Source organism: Nymphalis io, chromosome 7 (assembly GCF_905147045.1).
Source record: "Nymphalis io chromosome 7, ilAglIoxx1.1, whole genome shotgun sequence".
NCBI classification, from domain to species: Eukaryota; Metazoa; Arthropoda; class Insecta; order Lepidoptera; family Nymphalidae; genus Nymphalis; species Nymphalis io.
The window spans coordinates 12,922,783-12,941,327 of NC_065894.1; the positions used below are offsets into that span (position 1 = coordinate 12,922,783).

The following is an 18,545-nucleotide window of genomic DNA, read 5'->3' on the forward strand; positions in this document are numbered from 1 at the left end:
TTTGTATGAAGCAACCTTGAAACTTATGGGCTTTTTATACCTAACACTGCCCCTTACCCCTATCGCGACTGGCAGACAGGGCCCCTTGTTATTTCGTATTTATAATATTAGTATAAATAAATTAGCAATTGAAATGATCTTGTGGAAATTTGTTTTTTTTTTTTTAATTTGATCAAGTACAAGGATTAAATAGTAGCTGGCTATATATTTTTTTTCAATATTAGTAAAGTCTAAGCATCGAAGCGAAGCGTCCAAGCAGAGAAATAATGTATTATGCTAACGCTACACGATTCGAAGCGTAAATAAGGGTTGTGAGGGTGGCATGAGTCAGCGCTGACCGCTGATGAAGATCTCATTCACACCTCGGCTTTGTGCATATTGTCGCACGTTGCTTGCACATTCGGGATTACTACACCGAACTCCGAACACTGCTTTACCGGACAATGACTCGGCTATTTCATGCAAATTTTTGTATAACTGCTCCTTTGAAATGTTGTCTTGTATTAAAATAGTACAAAAACTTGTGATTGAAAGTCAAACACATTAAACTATAATATCTGTTATTTTAAATGGCATGAAGTAAATAATAAAGCAAAACCATTTCAAAACAAAATAAATTTAACTTCTGAATATGTTTCGGGTTCCTGGAATATTTTTAATTTGCAAAAAATAACATCTATTTTAAAAATAACAAAACAATCTATAATTATCATTTGTTGTTCTGACTAGGTAACTAGGGAAAAAAAATCTTGACTTTATATATGTACATATAATAAAACTGCAACGGCGATATATATACGTTAAATTTATACATTACAATGTCATTAAAACCGAGCCGTTAAATTGCAAGAAATATTAAATACAGTAACAACTTATAAATGCCCCACTGCTGGGTTAAGGCCTCCTCTCCCTTTTTGAGGAGAAGGTTTGGAGCTTAAAAAACTTTAGTATTTTTCAAAACTGATAATTTGTTAGTATTATGAAACTTGTTAAAGCCCGTTATCGATAAAGCGGCAAGTAACATCAACAAATATATTATAACCAGGAAAAGTTTATCAATATCCAAACAAACAACAGTTGATTTAACCGTATCTATAAAAATGTATACAAATCCAAAATAGTTGTTTAACGGACCACACTTGATGTTCCCGCTGCATCGAATCGTACAACACCTTGGACTTGTCAATCATACCTTTCAAGAACCGCTATAAAGTACACAACGCCCCACGAGACCATGTGAACATTTAATCACAGCCCACACAATTGATACAATTGCGAGAACGCCTTCAAAACCTTGATTTTAACAATATATTCGCGGTTAACAGTACACATTTAGCCTTTTCGTCATGCATATTTTCGATATCCTTATGTCTTTGTGTTAGAGTTCAAATTACAGTAAAATATCTAGGCTACATGACGATGGAAGATAATCCGAAACAGAGGGTTTTGCACCTGCTGTTTTATGAGATAAGAATATTGACTACGTGCGAAAAAAATATGAAAAAGATGTCAGCTATGTATTTTAAACAATACTCCTATTTGGATATGCTGTTTATTTATTTTTTAATGTGCAAGTTTTCAATTTATATCAGTTTTATTATATAGCAATAGCTTTTCCCCCTAATTCAGTTCGCATAGCAAATATGTTCCTGTAAATTATATACTTAAGACCTTAACCAAATCTAAAACTACCTCGATTTCTTCGTGACAGAAATAAGCCAACAGACAGAGCTACTTTCGCATTTATAATATTAGTACATATCATGAATCATGGTATTTTATTCTATAAACTTTTATTCAGCTACACCCACACAATCTATAATCCGTCGAGTGGCACCCACAACAGACTTCCTAACCGGCTCTAATCTCCAAGCAACATCAGTGTTGTCGAGAACGATGGCATCCCTCGCGCAGATGCACAAAACGGGTCCACATATCAAAAAGAGAAAATCAAGAAATCCGCTCAATGGAAATCCTTTCGCCAAGGTATGCTGACTATTTTACATACTTCTATTCTTTCATATCCGGTTACTATATTTAAAAAAAAAAACAATTAGTTTTGCCTTATGCATGAATAAAAAACATTTAAAAAATAACGTTCCGTAAGTATTGAAGTCATATCAATTATCGGTTACAGATGTAAAAAAATAATTCGTTAAATATAGAAACCGGGCTATAACAAACTCACTGGTGTTTTACTAATATTGTCCCTTCAGAAACACTCTCCATACTAAACTAACATTAAACAAAATTGGAAAAAAATAATTCTATAAAATGCGTGTATTAGGTTTTTTTAAATTATTAATTTACAATTTTCAGTTAAATGTCACTATTAATATGGTCAGGCGCGCTTGTGTGAATACCACTCATTAGTTTACCGCCTCATATCAATAATTTGTATCGTTGTGTGTGTATATCGTTTATCGTTTGTTTTGTAGAGTTAAGAAGCTAGGTAAGGAACAGGCAAATAGGACATTACATCTTAGATTCCAGTCTGCGATACAAATATAAAATTAAAAAAAAAAAATTTTGAAACACCACTCTCAACTTTAGGATGTAATTGTAACATATGAACAAGGGATGCCAAAACTTACTGCTATGAACAGCGCATTAGAAATATGCATAAAAGACAATGTGCACAAATATCTCTTATATTATGAAGGTTTTTATTTACCCATACGGAATATTAAGATATATATTTTTACATAGTCTCCTAACAATGTGTTTTACAAAACCTCGATTATTTAGCTAAATCGAGTAAATCTGTACCAAGCATATAAGCCTCACTGAATATTCGTGTGTTTAATTTGTGTTTTTAATACAGTGCTTTACTTTGAAGTAAAATAACGTGAAAAACCTACAAGTGTATGTGTGTGTGTATTCACGAACAGTCGACGGAGCAACTTGATGAATTAAGCTCCAAACCTTCTCATTAAAGCATAACCCACCCCTGAACCCCTGTTATGTTTCCCTAAGCAGGCTCTTACTTTTAGTTAAATAAGGAACATAATTTCAGGGTGTGATACTAAAAACCTTGATCAGAAAACCCAAGAAGCCAAACTCCGCTAACCGTAAATGCATGCTCGTGCGTCTCTCCAGCGGGCGAGAGATGATCGCCTACGTGCCGGGCATCGGACACAACCTGCAGGAACACAATATCGTGCTCGTTAGAGTCGGCAGGTGAGTGATGTGGTTCATCATGACAAATGGAGCAGTCGCCATAATACTGCAGCACATCTTGACTATAAATATACTTAGCTATAGATCTTTTTACAATTACAAAGGTGAGTGAGCCAGTGTAAATGCAGGCAAAAGATATATATCTCTGTTCCCATTATTGGTGCGTTGACGATGTAAGGAATAGTTAATATTTTCAAAATTCATGGGCGATGGTGACTACTTATCAACCTTGTGATTAGCTTTATAAGCGATCCATTAAACTAACCAAAAACCAAATGGATTAATATTAAACTTAACAAGTATCTGCTGCGTCTGCCACCAATAATGTATGATGAATTTGGGTTTTTTATCAATTTCAGAGTTAAAGATTGTCCCGGTGTGAAGCTGAAATGCGTCCGAGGTAAATTCGACTTGCCGCACGTCATCAAGCAGAAAGTATAGTAGTCTGTTATATCCAGTTGTGTAAGGTTATTTGTAGCGAAATAAATCTAGTTTAAGTACAGGAATTAGTTTTATTTTTAGATTTCTTAACCTAAAAATAACTTCAATTAAGAAGCTAATATAACACTAATGTTCGCGCGGTGGATTATTGAAAATTTGAGTAGTACATATATGAATTTGCAAGTTTCGTACTGTTATTTATTCACTCTTATTTCCATTTATTTATTGATATCATTCCGTGTGCATCTTAATAGCTAATAAACATAACACAAATCGTTTGATGAACAGAGGCAAAAAAAATATTGAACGGTTTCGTATTTGCTTTTAAACATTTTATATTGATTATCTACAAATTAAAAATACACTAAACCCATTTAAAGTAAATATAAAAGTAAATTATGTATATCTATCGATCATCTTTGAATACACAATAAACACTCATTCGTGAACCCGATTGGTCGGAAAGAAGTAAAAAGCGGCGCTTGCGCAAGCCGCACCCATTCTATTGTAACTTAATGGTATGTACTTAACTTTTTATTCAATGGGGACTTGAATGGGGTTAAGCTCGGTAGTCCACCTTATCTTTATGATACAAGATAGAAAAATCTATTGAAGATATTTGACTCGATATAGATATTGTTAGTGTAAACTTCAAATTGATTATAACTTTCTATGATTTTGTAACAAAACTAAAAGGTTTTAAATAATTAAAAGGTCAATTTATGTTTGGTCATTTATTAAATTTATTTCAACTTACAATTCTTTAGAGAATAATATTCTGCAAGTATACTATTTTTAAGATTGCACAAACATCATTGCACAAACACCTTAGAGTTTAGAACTTATAGTTCAAAATAAAAAAAAAAAAACACTATTATAATTCTAAATCTCTAAAGGAACGTCTGGTCACACACTATACACCTATTCAAAGACAGCAGACGTATGATCTTAGACAGGTCTTTTTTCAAATAAGTGACCTTGAGTGAATTGTGGATCTCCCGTAGTTTTCTCCTGTCACGGCTCTGCTTTGCAGCAAAATTATTCCTCTCTCTCTGTTTTCTATAAAAATCGTCGGCGTTCTGATTAGTTTGCACGGCACGACGCATTCTCGGATTATTACCGAGCAACGACCCTCCGTTCTTTTCGGCCATTGCTCTGAGGGCTTCCCTCTCGAACGCAAGGTAGTCCGGATCGTCTGATAGAGCGTCTACATCTGTCATATAACTTGGACGCTTTTTTTTTTCGTCTGATACCGGAGACTTGGGTGGCGAAAATACGCACGTACTCCTTGAGACACTCATCGATTGCGACATATTTGTACTCGAAGACGCAGGCGCTGGTTCAACAACGGGCACGTACATGGGCTGGACATACCCGATATATGGGTACGGTTCAACACTGTGTTGCACTGTGCTTATACACGAATGCGGTGGAAGCTCCGTATTTGTTTGCGATGTCGTTTCACGAGTACTATTCACAGATAGATCTAATGGTGAGTCCTCAGCGTATGGTCTCCAGAGAGCCATGATTACTTAAGTATGTAGTTACGGCTGGCGGTGAGTAACTAATGATGTTGTTGGTCGCCCCGGTCTTTCATTCTCGGGGGTGTGGTCTAATTGTGTAGGGCACCCCCACCCCGCTGCACGGGTTACTTCCGCTACCTGAACCAACGTGACACATCGGAAGAACAATGGGGTGACTTTCGGTCTATTATGAAGAGTTGCGTAGATTTTGCGTTTGCTATTAATTTGCTACTCAAGCTTGCTTGTTTTTGACACAATAGATAGAAAAATGTGAAGGTTGATTACAATGATATCAAGATGTCACAATTTTCTGATACAATATCGCGAAATGTTTTCAAATAATTTCTTCATTTTATTGTATGTACGATGCTCTACGTGTTCTTTGGTTTCATACTGATATTAATTTAAGTATGCCTCGTATTAGTTTATGATTAAAACATAATATCGTGTGTGAAAACTGTATTATATACAGAAGAGCATAAAAACGGATTAATTACTTTAATAAATTACTTTAATCTCTATTGCCGTGTTCAAGGAAAGTAGAGTAACTTTTAAAGTATTTATTAACACACGAATGTTTGTAATTAATAATTAGTATTATTTGGACATCATATGCTCTTAACGTAGTGGTATTTTTTTTAATATTCTACGTCGCAGACGTTGTTAGGTAGCCTGCAAGTACGGGGAGAACCTCAAAGACAAACAAGTATACATATTTCCAGTAATCCCCAATAAAGCGTCGTGGCGAATTAAAGTGTCTGCTGTGCAACTATGCAATAAAATTCCACAGTTTGATTTTAGAAATTTTAATTAACCAAAATATTATATTTTGTTTGTCAATTGGAATTCATAGATTTTAATACTTCATAAAATGCCAGGAAATTTCAAGTATTTAAGACATAAATTAAACTAAAATATAGGTACTTCAATCAAGCAGGCTCTTACTAGCCCGTGTGATTAATCGTTTCACAGGATAAATTCAATTATTAATCTGGCGCCGGTAATGTATATTAAACTGAAAAAAACTGGCAAAAACTCGTTTTAGAAACATAACTATTGGCTGGTAATAATAAATAATGTCACTTTTTATAATATTAAGTACATCCATATATTTTGCATTGCAGCTGCTTGGTTTTGTTTCTAATAACATAATAATTCGTAAATTAAGTGTTATCATTTATGGTATAGATGTCATCGTGGTTCACTTTTTCTAAGTGAGCCTTAAACAGATATTGCGTGTTCAAAGTTTCAAACTATTGGACTTTGGTGTGCTTAATTTTTGTTTAAAGCCATCCAGTCTCAGTTGTGAAAGATACAATCATGAAGAAACCTGCATGTGTTGGATGAAAATCTTCTCTGTTACTATCTAGTAACATGTGACACGAACAAGTTCCAAACATCTTCAAAACGAGATAGGTACTACTAACAGCAGTGAGACATTTGCAAAATGCAACCATTTTATTATTATTATTATTATTATTATTATTATTATTATAACCATTGCAGAAAAAATTGTTGGAGAATATGATTTTAGTTGCAACATTCGGTCAAATAGAAGTTAAACCATTCGTGAATAATGAAAGATAATTCGAACGATTCATAAATGTTATTCATGCAAGAACAGGAAGCAAATGACATCGTAAGGCTCCTCTCCGGATGTAACTGTATTTAATTTTATATATATTAAGTTTTAGCCGACAACGCAGTCACGGAAAATAATGTACAACCTTGTAATACTCAAATAAGTGTTCGGCAGGCCGGCATACATATATAGGTATACAGGAAAAGAAATGCATGGATATAATTATTGCTATAACTTGTGTAGCTGTTATTTTTTACTAAGCCGACTGGCTACTGATTTTATCGCCTATTCTTAGCCATAAAGTCTACGTACCCAACCGGTGGCGTTTCAAAAATTAGGTACCTGTTAAAATATATTTAAGTAAAAATAAAATAGAATTCGTTGAACTGTTGTACTAATTGTTCCATCCGTACTGAATTTTACTGGCTGCGGTTGTATACTATCTTATCTTTGTGTCCCGAAATAACGAAAAACCGATAAGCAACTTAGCATGAAACAAAACTATGGGTTATATAGTCCGCTGTCTTAAGTCATTGTAATAATGCGGGTGCTGTATTTTATAGTCATGGCCGCTGCACAAGTTTTACGACTTCTGCAATAAACCGTGCTCCGGCACAGGTAGGGGGCCGGTGGGCGGCGAATATCTATGAGATTAAATTTAATAGCTACCTATTAATGACTAAAAAACTTTCAACGTTTTTACATGGAAATATATTTAACTCGAGAAACCAAACTTTATTTTTTGTACCCCTTTGTAACTGTGACTATTCAAAGAATATGTTCTTGTTACGTGCATGTAAATGTTATAACAAACATTGTACAGAATTAGATATATTTAACTCAAAAATTAGCGAATTTAAATTTAGTTTACGTCATATAATTAAATTATAGCAGTTTCACTTGCATTTTGTGCTTTCTGTTTTTGTTTTTATTTTTAATATAATATGTCATTTGTTTGTATTAATTTTAAGTGGAAACTTGATTGATTTATGTTTTTCTTATATTTGTTTTTTTACTATTAAGTGTAATTATAATTGTTTGTTTCCCAAATAAATAAATAAAATAAAATAAAAATATATGGACAGAAACATCAATCTTGCTATACCTATGATGTTGCCTATGTTAATATATATAAATAGACATACTTTCTGATATAAACTTTTTCTACGCGAAAACTTGAGGTTATATGATATTTATAGGAAGACATGCAGGAAAAAACACCACCTGATGATAAGTGGTCACCACCATAGAAACTACCTATTTACCATAGAAATTACCTAATAAACATAACACAAATCGTTTGATGAACAGAGGCAAAAAATATATTGAACGGTTTCGTATTTGCCTTTAAACATTTTATATTGATTATCTACAAATTAAAAATACACTAAACCCATTTAAAGTAAATATAAAAGTAAATTATGTATATCTATCGATCATCTTTACTGGTGGTAGGGCTTTGTGCAAGCTCGTCTGGGTAGGTACCACCCACTCATCAGATATTCTACCGCAAAACAGCAATACTTGATATTGTTGTGTTCCGGTTTGAAGGGTGAGTGAGCCAGTGTAATTACAGGCACAAGGGACATAAAATCTTAGTTCCCAAGGTTGGTGGCGCATTGGATATGTAAGCGATGGTTGACATTTCTTACAATGCCAATGTCTAAGAGCGTTGGTGACCACTTACCATCAGGTGGCCCATATGCTCGTCCGCCTTCCTATTCTATAAAAAAAAAAAAATCTTTGAATACACAATAAACACTCATTCTGAACCCGATTGATCGGAAAGAAGCAAAAAGCGGCGCTTGCGCAAGCCGCACCCATTCTATTGTAACTTAATGGTATGTACTTAACTTTTTATTCAATGGGGACTTGAATGGGGTTAAGCTCGGTAGTCCACCTTATCTTTATGATACAAGATAGAAAAATCTATTGAAGATATTTGACTCGATATAGATATAGATATTGTTAGTGTAAACTTCAAATTGATTATAACTTTCTATGATTTTGTAACAAAACTAAAAGGTTTTAAATAATTAAAAGGTCAATTTATGTTTGGTCATTTATTAAATTTATTTCAACTTACAATTCTTTAGAGAATAATATTCTGCAAGTATACTATTTATAAGATTGCACAAACATCATTGCACAAACACCTTAGAGTTTAGAACTTATAGTTCAAAATAATAAAAATTAAACACTATTATAATTCTAAATCTCTAAAGGAACGTCTGGTCACACACTATACACCTATTCGAAGACAGCAGACGTATGATCTTAGACAGGTCTTTTTTCAAATAAGTGACCTTGAGTGAATTGTGGATCTCTCGTAGTTTTCTCCTGTCACGGCTCTGCTTTGCAGCAAAATTATTCCTCTCTCTCTGTTTTCTATAAAAATCGTCGGCGTTCTGATTAGTTTGCACGGCACGACGCATTCTCGGATTATTACCGAGCAACGACCCTCCGTTCTTTTCGGCCATTGCTCTGAGGGCTTCCCTCTCGAACGCAAGGTAGTCCGGATCGTCTGATAGAGCGTCTACATCTGTCATATAACTTGGACGCTTTTTTTTTTCGTCTGATACCGGAGACTTGGGTGGCGAAAATACGCACGTACTCCTTGAGACACTCATCGATTGCGACATATTTGTACTCGAAGACGCAGGCGCTGGTTCAACAACGGGCACGTACATGGGCTGGACATACCCGATGTATGGGTACGGTTCAACACTGTGTTGCACTGTGCTTATACACGGATACGGTGGAAGCTCCGTTGGACGCTTTTTTTTTTGTCTGATCCCGGAGACTTGGGTGGCGATATCAAGCACGTACTTATATAATTATTAGTCGATTGCTGCAACCCGGAACTCGAAGGCCCAGGCGATGGTTGAACAACGGGCACGTACATGGGCTGGACATACCCGATGTATGGGTACGGTTCAACACTGTATTGCACTGTGCTTATACACGGATGCGGTGGAAGCTCCGTATTTGTTTGCGATGTCGTTTCACGTGTACTATTTACAGATAGATCTAATGGTAAGTCCTCAGCGTATGGTGTCCAGAGAGCCATGATTACTTTAGTTAGTACGGTTAGTAGTTACGGTTGACTGCGAGTAACTAATGATGTTGTTGGTCGCCCCGGTCTTTTATTCTCGGGGGTGTGGTCTAATTGTGCAGGGCACCCCCACCCCGCTGCACGGGTTACTTCCGCTACCTGAACCAACGGGATACATCGGAAGAACAATGGGGTGACTTTCGGTCTATTATGAAGAGTTGCGTAGATTTTGCGTTTGCTATTAATTTGCTACTCAAGCTTGCTTGTTTTTGACACAATAGATAGAAAAATGTGAAGGTTGATTACAATGATATCATGATGTCACAATTTTCTGATACAATATCGCGAAATGTTTTCAAATAATTTCTTCATTTTATTGTATGTACGATGCTCTACGTGTTCTTTGGTTTCATACTGATATTAATTTAAGTAATTTATTATAACCATTGCAGAAAAAATTGTTGGAGAATATGATTTTAGTTGCAACATTCGGTCAAATAGAAGTTAAACCATTCGTGAATAATGAAAGATAATTCGAACGATTCATAAATGTTATTCATGCAAGAACAGGAAGCAAATGACACCGTATGGCTCCTCTCCGGATGTAACTGTATTTAATTTTATATATATTAAGTTTTAGCCGACAACGCAGTCACGGAAAATTATGTACAACCTTGTAATTCTCCAAGTATACTATTTATAAGATTGCACAAACATCATTGCACAAACACCTTAGAGTTTAGAACTTATAGTTCAAAATAAAAAAAATTAAACACTATTATAATTCTAAATCTCTAAAGGAACGTCTGGTCACACACTATACACCTATTCGAAGACAGCAGACGTATGATCTTAGACAGGTATTTTTTCAAATAAGTGACCTTGAGTGAATTGTGGATCTCTCGTAGTTTTCTCCTGTCACGGCTCTGCTTTGCAGCAAAATTATTCCTCTCTCTCTGTTTTCTATAAAAATCGTCGGCGTTCTGATTAGTTTGCACGGCACGACGCATTCTCGGATTATTACCGAGCAACGACCCTCCTTTCTTTTCGGCCATTGCTCTGAGGGCTTCCCTCTCGAACGCAAGGTAGTCCGGATCGTCTGACCGAGCGTCTACATCTATCATATAACTTGGACGCTTTTTTGTTTTTGTCTGATACCGGAGACTTGGGTGGCGAAAATACGCACGTACTCCTTGAGACACTCATCGATTGCGACATATTTGTACTCGAAGACGCAGGCGCTGGTTCAACAACGGGCACGTACATGGGCTGGACATACCCGATGTATGGGTACGGTTCAACACTGTGTTGCACTGTGCTTATACACGGATACGGTGGAAGCTCCGTTGGACGCTTTTTTTTTTTTTGTCTGATCCCGGAGACTTGGGTGGCGATATCAAGCACGTACTTATATAATTATTAGTCGATTGCTGCAACCCGGAACTCGAAGGCCCAGGCGATGGTTCAACAACGGGCACGTACATGGGCTGGATATACCCGATGTATGGGTACGGTTCAACACTGTGTTGCACTGTGCTTATACACGGATACGGTGGAAGCTCCGTTGGACGCTTTTTTTTTTGTCTGATCCCGGAGACTTGGGTGGCGATATCAAGCACGTACTTATATAATTATTAGTCGATTGCTGCAACCCGGAACTCGAAGGCCCAGGCGATGGTTCAACAACGGGCACGTACATGGGCTGGATATACCCGATGTATGGGTACGGTTCAACACTGTGTTGCACTGTGCTTATACACGGATGCGGTGGAAGCTCCGTATTTGTTTGCGATGTTGACAAGGTTGACATACTCGTTCTCTGAGCTTGGGCCTTAATTTCGCAATTCTTTTCTTTAGATATGTCACTTGAAACGCGTGACGAACTTCTCTTAACTTACGTCTGTCTCTGCTCTGTTTCGCCGCGTAATTGTTTTTTTCTCTCTGCTTCCTGTACGAGTCGTCAGCGTCTCGATTCCTCTGGACCGCTCGCCTCATTCTCGGATTATTTCCAAGTAAGCTGCCTCCATTCTTCTCGGCCATAGCTCGAAATGCATCCTGCTTGAAAAGGCTTGATACTCGGCATCATCAGACAGCGAGTCGACATCTAAGTCCTCTGATTGCGATGTTGAAGGTGCGTTTCTGTAGTTCCAACTCTCGACCGGAGATATTTGGGACGGCGGGATGTTGCACTCATAACAATTGTAAGATCTATTTTCATGTTCTAAACTCGGTGGCTCTGATGAATATCTATAGTCAGGAACCTTGGAACCAGGTGTTGAGGTACTGTCTGGTGAGACTTCCTGTTTAACATTTGTAGTTAAGTCCAAAGGTTCCTCCGCGTAGGGGGTCCACAAAGCCATTTTTTAGCATGTGTTGTTTTCTGAACAAATAGTCAGTAAACACTGAATGCAATTTTCTAACGCGTCTGTCTCATTTGTGGGCGTAAAAGGGTGTTGTGGAAAGGGTAATCCTCTACCTGCGGGACTCGTAACGGGACTGTAGGCGACATAAATATTAAATTTCCCCTTAAACAATAGGATTCTATTACTATTTTGCTGGGAGTAAGTCAAATATTACAGTTAGGAATGTCCAATGGAATAAAATAAGCAAAGAAATATAATTAGTAATTATTTAAATCAGTTACAGTCTCTTAATGTCATATATTTATAGCGGGATCAAAAAAATGTCCTTATGAATTGTTAGCGTTAACAAAGTCGCGTGCGACATGTTTACTTAGTATAAATTACAGCAGCTTTTGAACTACAGCCGAGAACTTGAGTACATTTTGTTTTTTGAGAACCTTTATTTGCCTTTTATACAATTTTATCTTAATTCGAAACCTTTGTTCTTTGCTCTTGTATAGACTGAGCGAGTTGTGTTCAATTTATCGCAATGCGGTCGCTGTAAACATTAGTGACATCATCCGAGTTTTCTGCTTAACACGAAACTGACGCAAAAGCTATCAGTAAATAAATCTTAAACATCACTCCAAGAACAAATTAAACGTTGATATTTGTGAATTGAGTTTATTTTATTTATTTACTGAAATAATTACACCGTCAAGTTATCACTAAGCCTAAAATTAACAATTAAAAAATATGTACTTACGAATTTATACGTCTTTAAAAATCAAAGTTTCACATAAAAAATCAAAAATCAAACCTTCTCAACTAAATTTCGGTGATAAAAGTATGCGTGAGAAGTGAGCTATAAGAACGTAACATAAATGTTATATTTTTAAATACATAATTAGATAAGCATTTTTCAACCCGTCTGTGTTAGACAGTAACTTTCTGTCAAACACAGGACTTAAGTACCTAACTTAACAATCACTAGGTAAAGACTCGACTTAAATAATTAATTAAGGAGAGAAGGTTTGGAACTCAATTAAACATTACATACAGAAACGTTGCTCTTATACTATATTGAAATTTAATTCATATCGCATCTAAAGAAGCTTTACTTAAAGAACCATATAACAATAAATGTATTATTATTAGGTCCTTACATATGAAATTGGCGTTTTGTACGGGAGGAATATAAAGTTTTTTTTTTTTTTTTTGTAAAATATATTTAATTAATCAAAATACCGTTGCTATTCATACACTTTTGCCATCTCATAGATCCTTTTACTAAAAAACACCATGGGGGCGAGAATCAATAAACTCTTTGAAGGCGGTTTGGACCTCCGCATCGGAGTTGAATTTTTTTCCTTGTAAGAAGTTGTCCAAATTCCGGAAAAAATGGTAATCTGTTGGAGACAGGCCCGGGGGGTACGGTGGATGTCGTAGACATTCTAATTGTAGCATTTAACTTAGTGGTTGTTAATGGTGTGTGTCTTGCGTTGTCGTGAAGCAGCAGTGGCCTAAAGCGATTGACCAGTCTCGGTTGTTTAGTTGCTAGTTCTTCCTTCATGGTTTGCAGTTGCTGACAATAGATATGCCGTAATAGTTTGGCCAGATTTTAAAAAGCTGTAGTGAACGACACCGGCGCTAGTCCACCAAACACTCACAAGTAACTTTTTGTGAGTCAATTTTCGTTTAGAGTAGGATTTGGCTGGGTTTCCAGGGTTCAGCCATAGCGACGAGCGCTTTCGATTATCGTACAGTGTCCACTTTTCATCACAAGTAATGATTCGATTTAAAATCCTTTCAAAATAAATAATAAGAGTATTTGAAATTGTTGTCCCTCTAATACATATTGGTCACATCGAATCTTTATCATCTTTGTCTGTATCCACAATTAATTTTATTTATAAAATTAAAAATAACTTATTTATTGAGTTAATATGAATATTTCCGAGTTGTCAAAACGAAAACAAGCATTATTTGTGCGTTCGTTCGTTCATTATTGGTAACAATTAAATTCAAATGTTAATAATTTAGTTAATATAGGCAAGAATAAGGCACACATTAGTTTTTATTTCAACAAAATCGGTTGTATCTATCAAAAGTTATAATAACTTAAAGATTACGTACATATATACGTAAAAACAATTTAACGTGGATAAAATAGCGAGTCGCAGCTATTTAGAACATAAATCAGTAATGCAAGTGACGACCCTTCTTATTCCATTCTTAGAAATATTACATAAAAACAGGAATTAAAATTATATTTCATAATAATACTCTAAATAAAAAATGTATGTTGTTTGATAGGTATGTCAGGAGAATAATAAGTATTATTATTCTATTTTATGGTTTCGTTGGTGTCATATGTATATGTCCGATAGTATGTGTATATACGATATATGATTCAAAATATCGCTCCGACGCTTTCCAAGTGTCAAATATTCTGACAAAAATATTACTGATTCTGAGAAAACTTTGTATGATAGATTTGTAGAACTCCATACAGTAAAATGACAATAAAATTACTATAAATTTAGATCAATTAATGTGTCACGCAGTATTAATTCTTATGAAAAGAAATAACATTTTATTCATCATCAGCCGAAAGACGTCCACTGCTGGACAAAGGCCTCCCCCAAGGATTTCCACGTTGGCCGATCTTGCGCTGCCCGCATCCAACGGCTTCCCGCGACTCGTTCTAAGTCGTCGGTCCACCTTGTAGGGGGCCTGCCCACGCTGCGTCTTCCGGTTCGTGGTCGCCACTCGAGAACCTTTCTGCCCCAGCGGCCGTCGGTTCTGCGAGCAATGTGCCCCGCCCACTGCCACTTCAATTTAGCAATTCTTCGGGCTATGTCGGTTACTTTGGTTCGCCTGCGGATTTCATCATTTCTGATTCGATCTCGCAGAGAAACTCCGAGCATAGCCCTCTCCATTGCCCTTTGAGTGACCTTGAGCCTTCTTATGAGGCCCATTGTGAGCGACCACGTCTCTGATCCATAAGTCATCACTGGCAACACACACTGGTCGAAGACTTTCGACTTGAGACACTGCGGTATTTGGGATGAGAAGATATCGTGTAGCTTCCCGAACGCTGCCCAGCCGAGTTGAATTCGACGATTTACCTCTTTCTCGAAGTTGGACCTACCTAGTTGGATGGTCTGACCTAGGTAGACATAGTTGTCTACAACTTCGAGTGCAGAATTTCCAACCTTGACTTGAGTGGGTGCAACATGGATGTTCGACATGATTTTCGTCTTGTCCATGTTCATTTTTAGACCCACTTGTTGGGAAACCCTGCTGAGGTCATCGAGCATAGTGCCGAGGTCTTCCAAGGTCTCAGCCATAATTACAATGTCATCGGCAAATCGAAGATGAGTGATGTACTCGCCGTTAATATTGATGCCAAGTCCGTTCCAGTCCAGAAGCTTGAAAACATCTTCCAATGCAGCGGTAAACAGTTTCGGAGATATCACGTCTCCCTGTCTTACACCTCTCTGCAGTTGGATAGGTTTTGAGTTCTGATCCTGGAGTCGGATCGACATGGTGGCGTTCTCGTACAAGCACTTTAACACCCTGATATACCGATAATCAATTTGGCACCTTTGAAGAGAATTCAGCACAGCCCAGGTTTCGATCGAATCAAAGGCTTTCTCATAGTCCACAAACGCTAAGCAAAGTGGCTGGTTATACTCCTCAGTCTTCTGTATAACTTGCCGCAGCGTATGTATGTGGTCTATGGTGCTAAAGCCTTTCCGGAATCCGGCTTGTTCGGGTGGCTGGAAGTCGTCAAGCCTTTGCTCGAGACGATTCGTAATGACTCTCGAAAACAACTTGTAAACATGACTCAGCAGTGAGATGGGCCTGTAATTCTTCAGAAGGGTTTTATCACCCTTCTTAAAGAAAAGTACCACCACACTTCTGTGCCATGCTTTTGGCGTTTGACCTTTGGCAATGACGGAGTTAAAAAGCCTCTGAAGAGCCCTGAGGATCGGTGTACCACCCGCCTTCAGAAGCTCGGCTGTAATACCATCATCACCAGGTGCCTTGTTGTTTTTGAGTTGTCCGAGAGCCATTCTAATCTCGAAAAGACTGACGTCCTGAAAATCTTCAGTGTAGTGTCGGGTTAGTCTTGCTCTGGGATCTGCAGCATGACTACTGACAGGTGATTGAGCTGTCGTGTACAGCTGACCGTAGAACTTCTCAACCTCTTCCAACAGCTCAGATCTTGACGTGACTATTCTGCCATCCTCAGTTTTCAGCCTTGTCAGTTGACTCTGACCAACAGACAGATCTCTGGCGAACACTTTAGAGCCTTTGTTCCGCTCGATGGCCTCTTTAATGCGCATTGTATTAAATTGGCGAGTGTCGCGAGTTAGAGACTTTGAAATCCGTCTGTTGATCAGCCGATAGCCGGCAGCATCAGCTGGGGACGTCAGAATCATTTTCCGTCTTTCCTCCATAAGCCGTAGGGTAGAGGCAGAGATCTTTTTGGTTCCTTTTGTACGGCTGGTCTTGAAGGTCTTAGACCCAGCCGTACGGACAGTTTCCACAAGCCTGTCGTTGTATGTGTCCACTTCCTCGCAGTCTGCTAGGCAATCGAATCGGTTTTGGAGTTCGAGCTGAAAGGCTTCGGGATTTCGGATTTGAAGAGGTGATGGTCGGAGCGTAGACTTCATCAGTCGGGACCTCTGGAGTTTAACATTGATATTTAACGAGCCTCTTACGAGTCTGTGATCGCTCCCAGTTTTGACTGCATTGATCACGGAGACGTCATTAAATATTTGTCTTCTCGTCGACAAGATGAAGTCTATCTCATTCTTGGTTTTCCCATCAGGGCTCACCCAGGTCCATTTACGCTGACCTGGCTTCTTGAAAAAGGAGTTCATCATAAAGAGTCCCTCCTTCTCCATAAAGTCGGCCAACATCTGGCCCCGAGTGTTGCGGTCTCCAATTCCATGAGGTCCCACCTTTAACTCATCACCGAATCGTTTGCCCAGCTTCGCGTTGAAGTCCCCCATTACAACAGTGAAATGAGTCTTGTTGGTATGTATGGCTTTAGATAAATCCTCATACATGACCTCAACCTCATCGTCGGAGTGTGTCGAAGTCGGCGCGTATGACCTTCAAAGAATACCGCTTGGTGATTCTGAGTATAAGGTACGCCACCCTAGCCGACACACTCTCGATTTTCACAACGTTGTTAACGAGGTACTTGTGGACTATGAACCCGACACCACCTTGAGACAGTTGATCGCCCTCTCGGAAATAGAGAAGGTTACCGGATTTCAGGATCATCGTATCCTCCCCCTGTCTTCGGACTTCGGATAATCCGACGATATCCCAGTGTAACCTGCTCAATTCTTCCTCCAGTTCGATGATCTTCTCGTCGGTCCGCAGTGTACGCGTGTTATATGTTGCCAGGGCCAGAGGTCGTCGGTGTTGGTAACACGAAATCTGCCGGGGATTCTTAGCACCCCCTGCCCCGCCGTTACCACAGCTGTTACCAAGGCTAGGAATAGCAGGGCTGCCGGGGACTAGGGGCCGTGGTTTAGTTGCGCGAATCATGAGGGGATATGCCATAATCGCCACGCTTGGCAGACGGGTTGGCGATCGCAGTAAGTTAGTCATAGTACTCAGAGAGACGCTGCTGCCCGTTCTCTGGTGTATATTCCCTCGGGTCGACTTCTACGCCCCCCACGGGATGAGATGGGGTGGTGATATTCGTCGCCGTCACCACACGGCAAATATATAAATACATTTAATACAGTTACACTTAACAGAATCTCCATTTAACCTGTACAAAACCGACACGAGCAATACTATCTAAAAGAACTAGTAACAATCGAAAAATATAGATACAGTAATGAAATGCAAATCATTAAAATAAAAACCACGAAGTAAAATAACATTAAATTCATACATAACATTAAATAAAATCTCTCCTACGGAGATTATGGTAAAGCCGCCATATAAATGGTAAAGTCGTATTCGAGCTCATAAAACTTGAAGAGATTTTAACTGAAGTTTTAATTCAATCTTACTATATCAAGCACTCATCTTCTTATGAAGTCCTGTCGTTCCAGGTAACGTTTCCTCTTAAACAGTTTTAAACTCTTAAAAGCTTTAAAGTGTTATACTGATTTAATTATATGGCAACTTTAGTTTTTGTTTAAGTTTCTATATAATTTTTTTTAATATATTTATAAAAATATATAAATATTAATTTTAATAAATATTTTAACCTAACAAAATTCGTCAGTACCCTCAATAATAAAAATAATATTTTGACTTGCGAAGCAAACATTCGCTGTACGGCATATTTCCGTTCCTGCCTGAAAGTATAAGCCTATAAACACATTAGCATTTATATTAGGTAGGGATTATGGCATGAATTTTCAAAAAAAAAAAATTTG

General features: G+C 37.7%; 3 protein-coding genes and 1 long non-coding RNA gene across 8 annotated transcripts in view; 2 read left to right on the top strand and 2 right to left on the bottom strand.

Moving 5' to 3' along the window:
* Positions 1-18,545, bottom strand: part of LOC126769487 (uncharacterized) — a 1,339,673-nt gene that overhangs the window by 213,898 nt on the left and 1,107,230 nt on the right. The window lies entirely within an intron of this gene.
* The window catches only part of LOC126769542 (Na(+)/H(+) exchange regulatory cofactor NHE-RF2-like), a 408,391-nt gene that overhangs the window by 189,256 nt on the left and 200,590 nt on the right, over positions 1-18,545 (bottom strand). The window lies entirely within an intron of this gene.
* LOC126769569 (uncharacterized) overlaps positions 1-18,545 on the top strand; it is an 82,217-nt gene that overhangs the window by 29,006 nt on the left and 34,666 nt on the right. The window lies entirely within an intron of this gene.
* The window catches only part of LOC126769525 (Na(+)/H(+) exchange regulatory cofactor NHE-RF2-like), a 52,412-nt gene that overhangs the window by 1,977 nt on the left and 31,890 nt on the right, over positions 1-18,545 (top strand). The gene's annotated exons all lie outside the window — the stretch shown is intronic.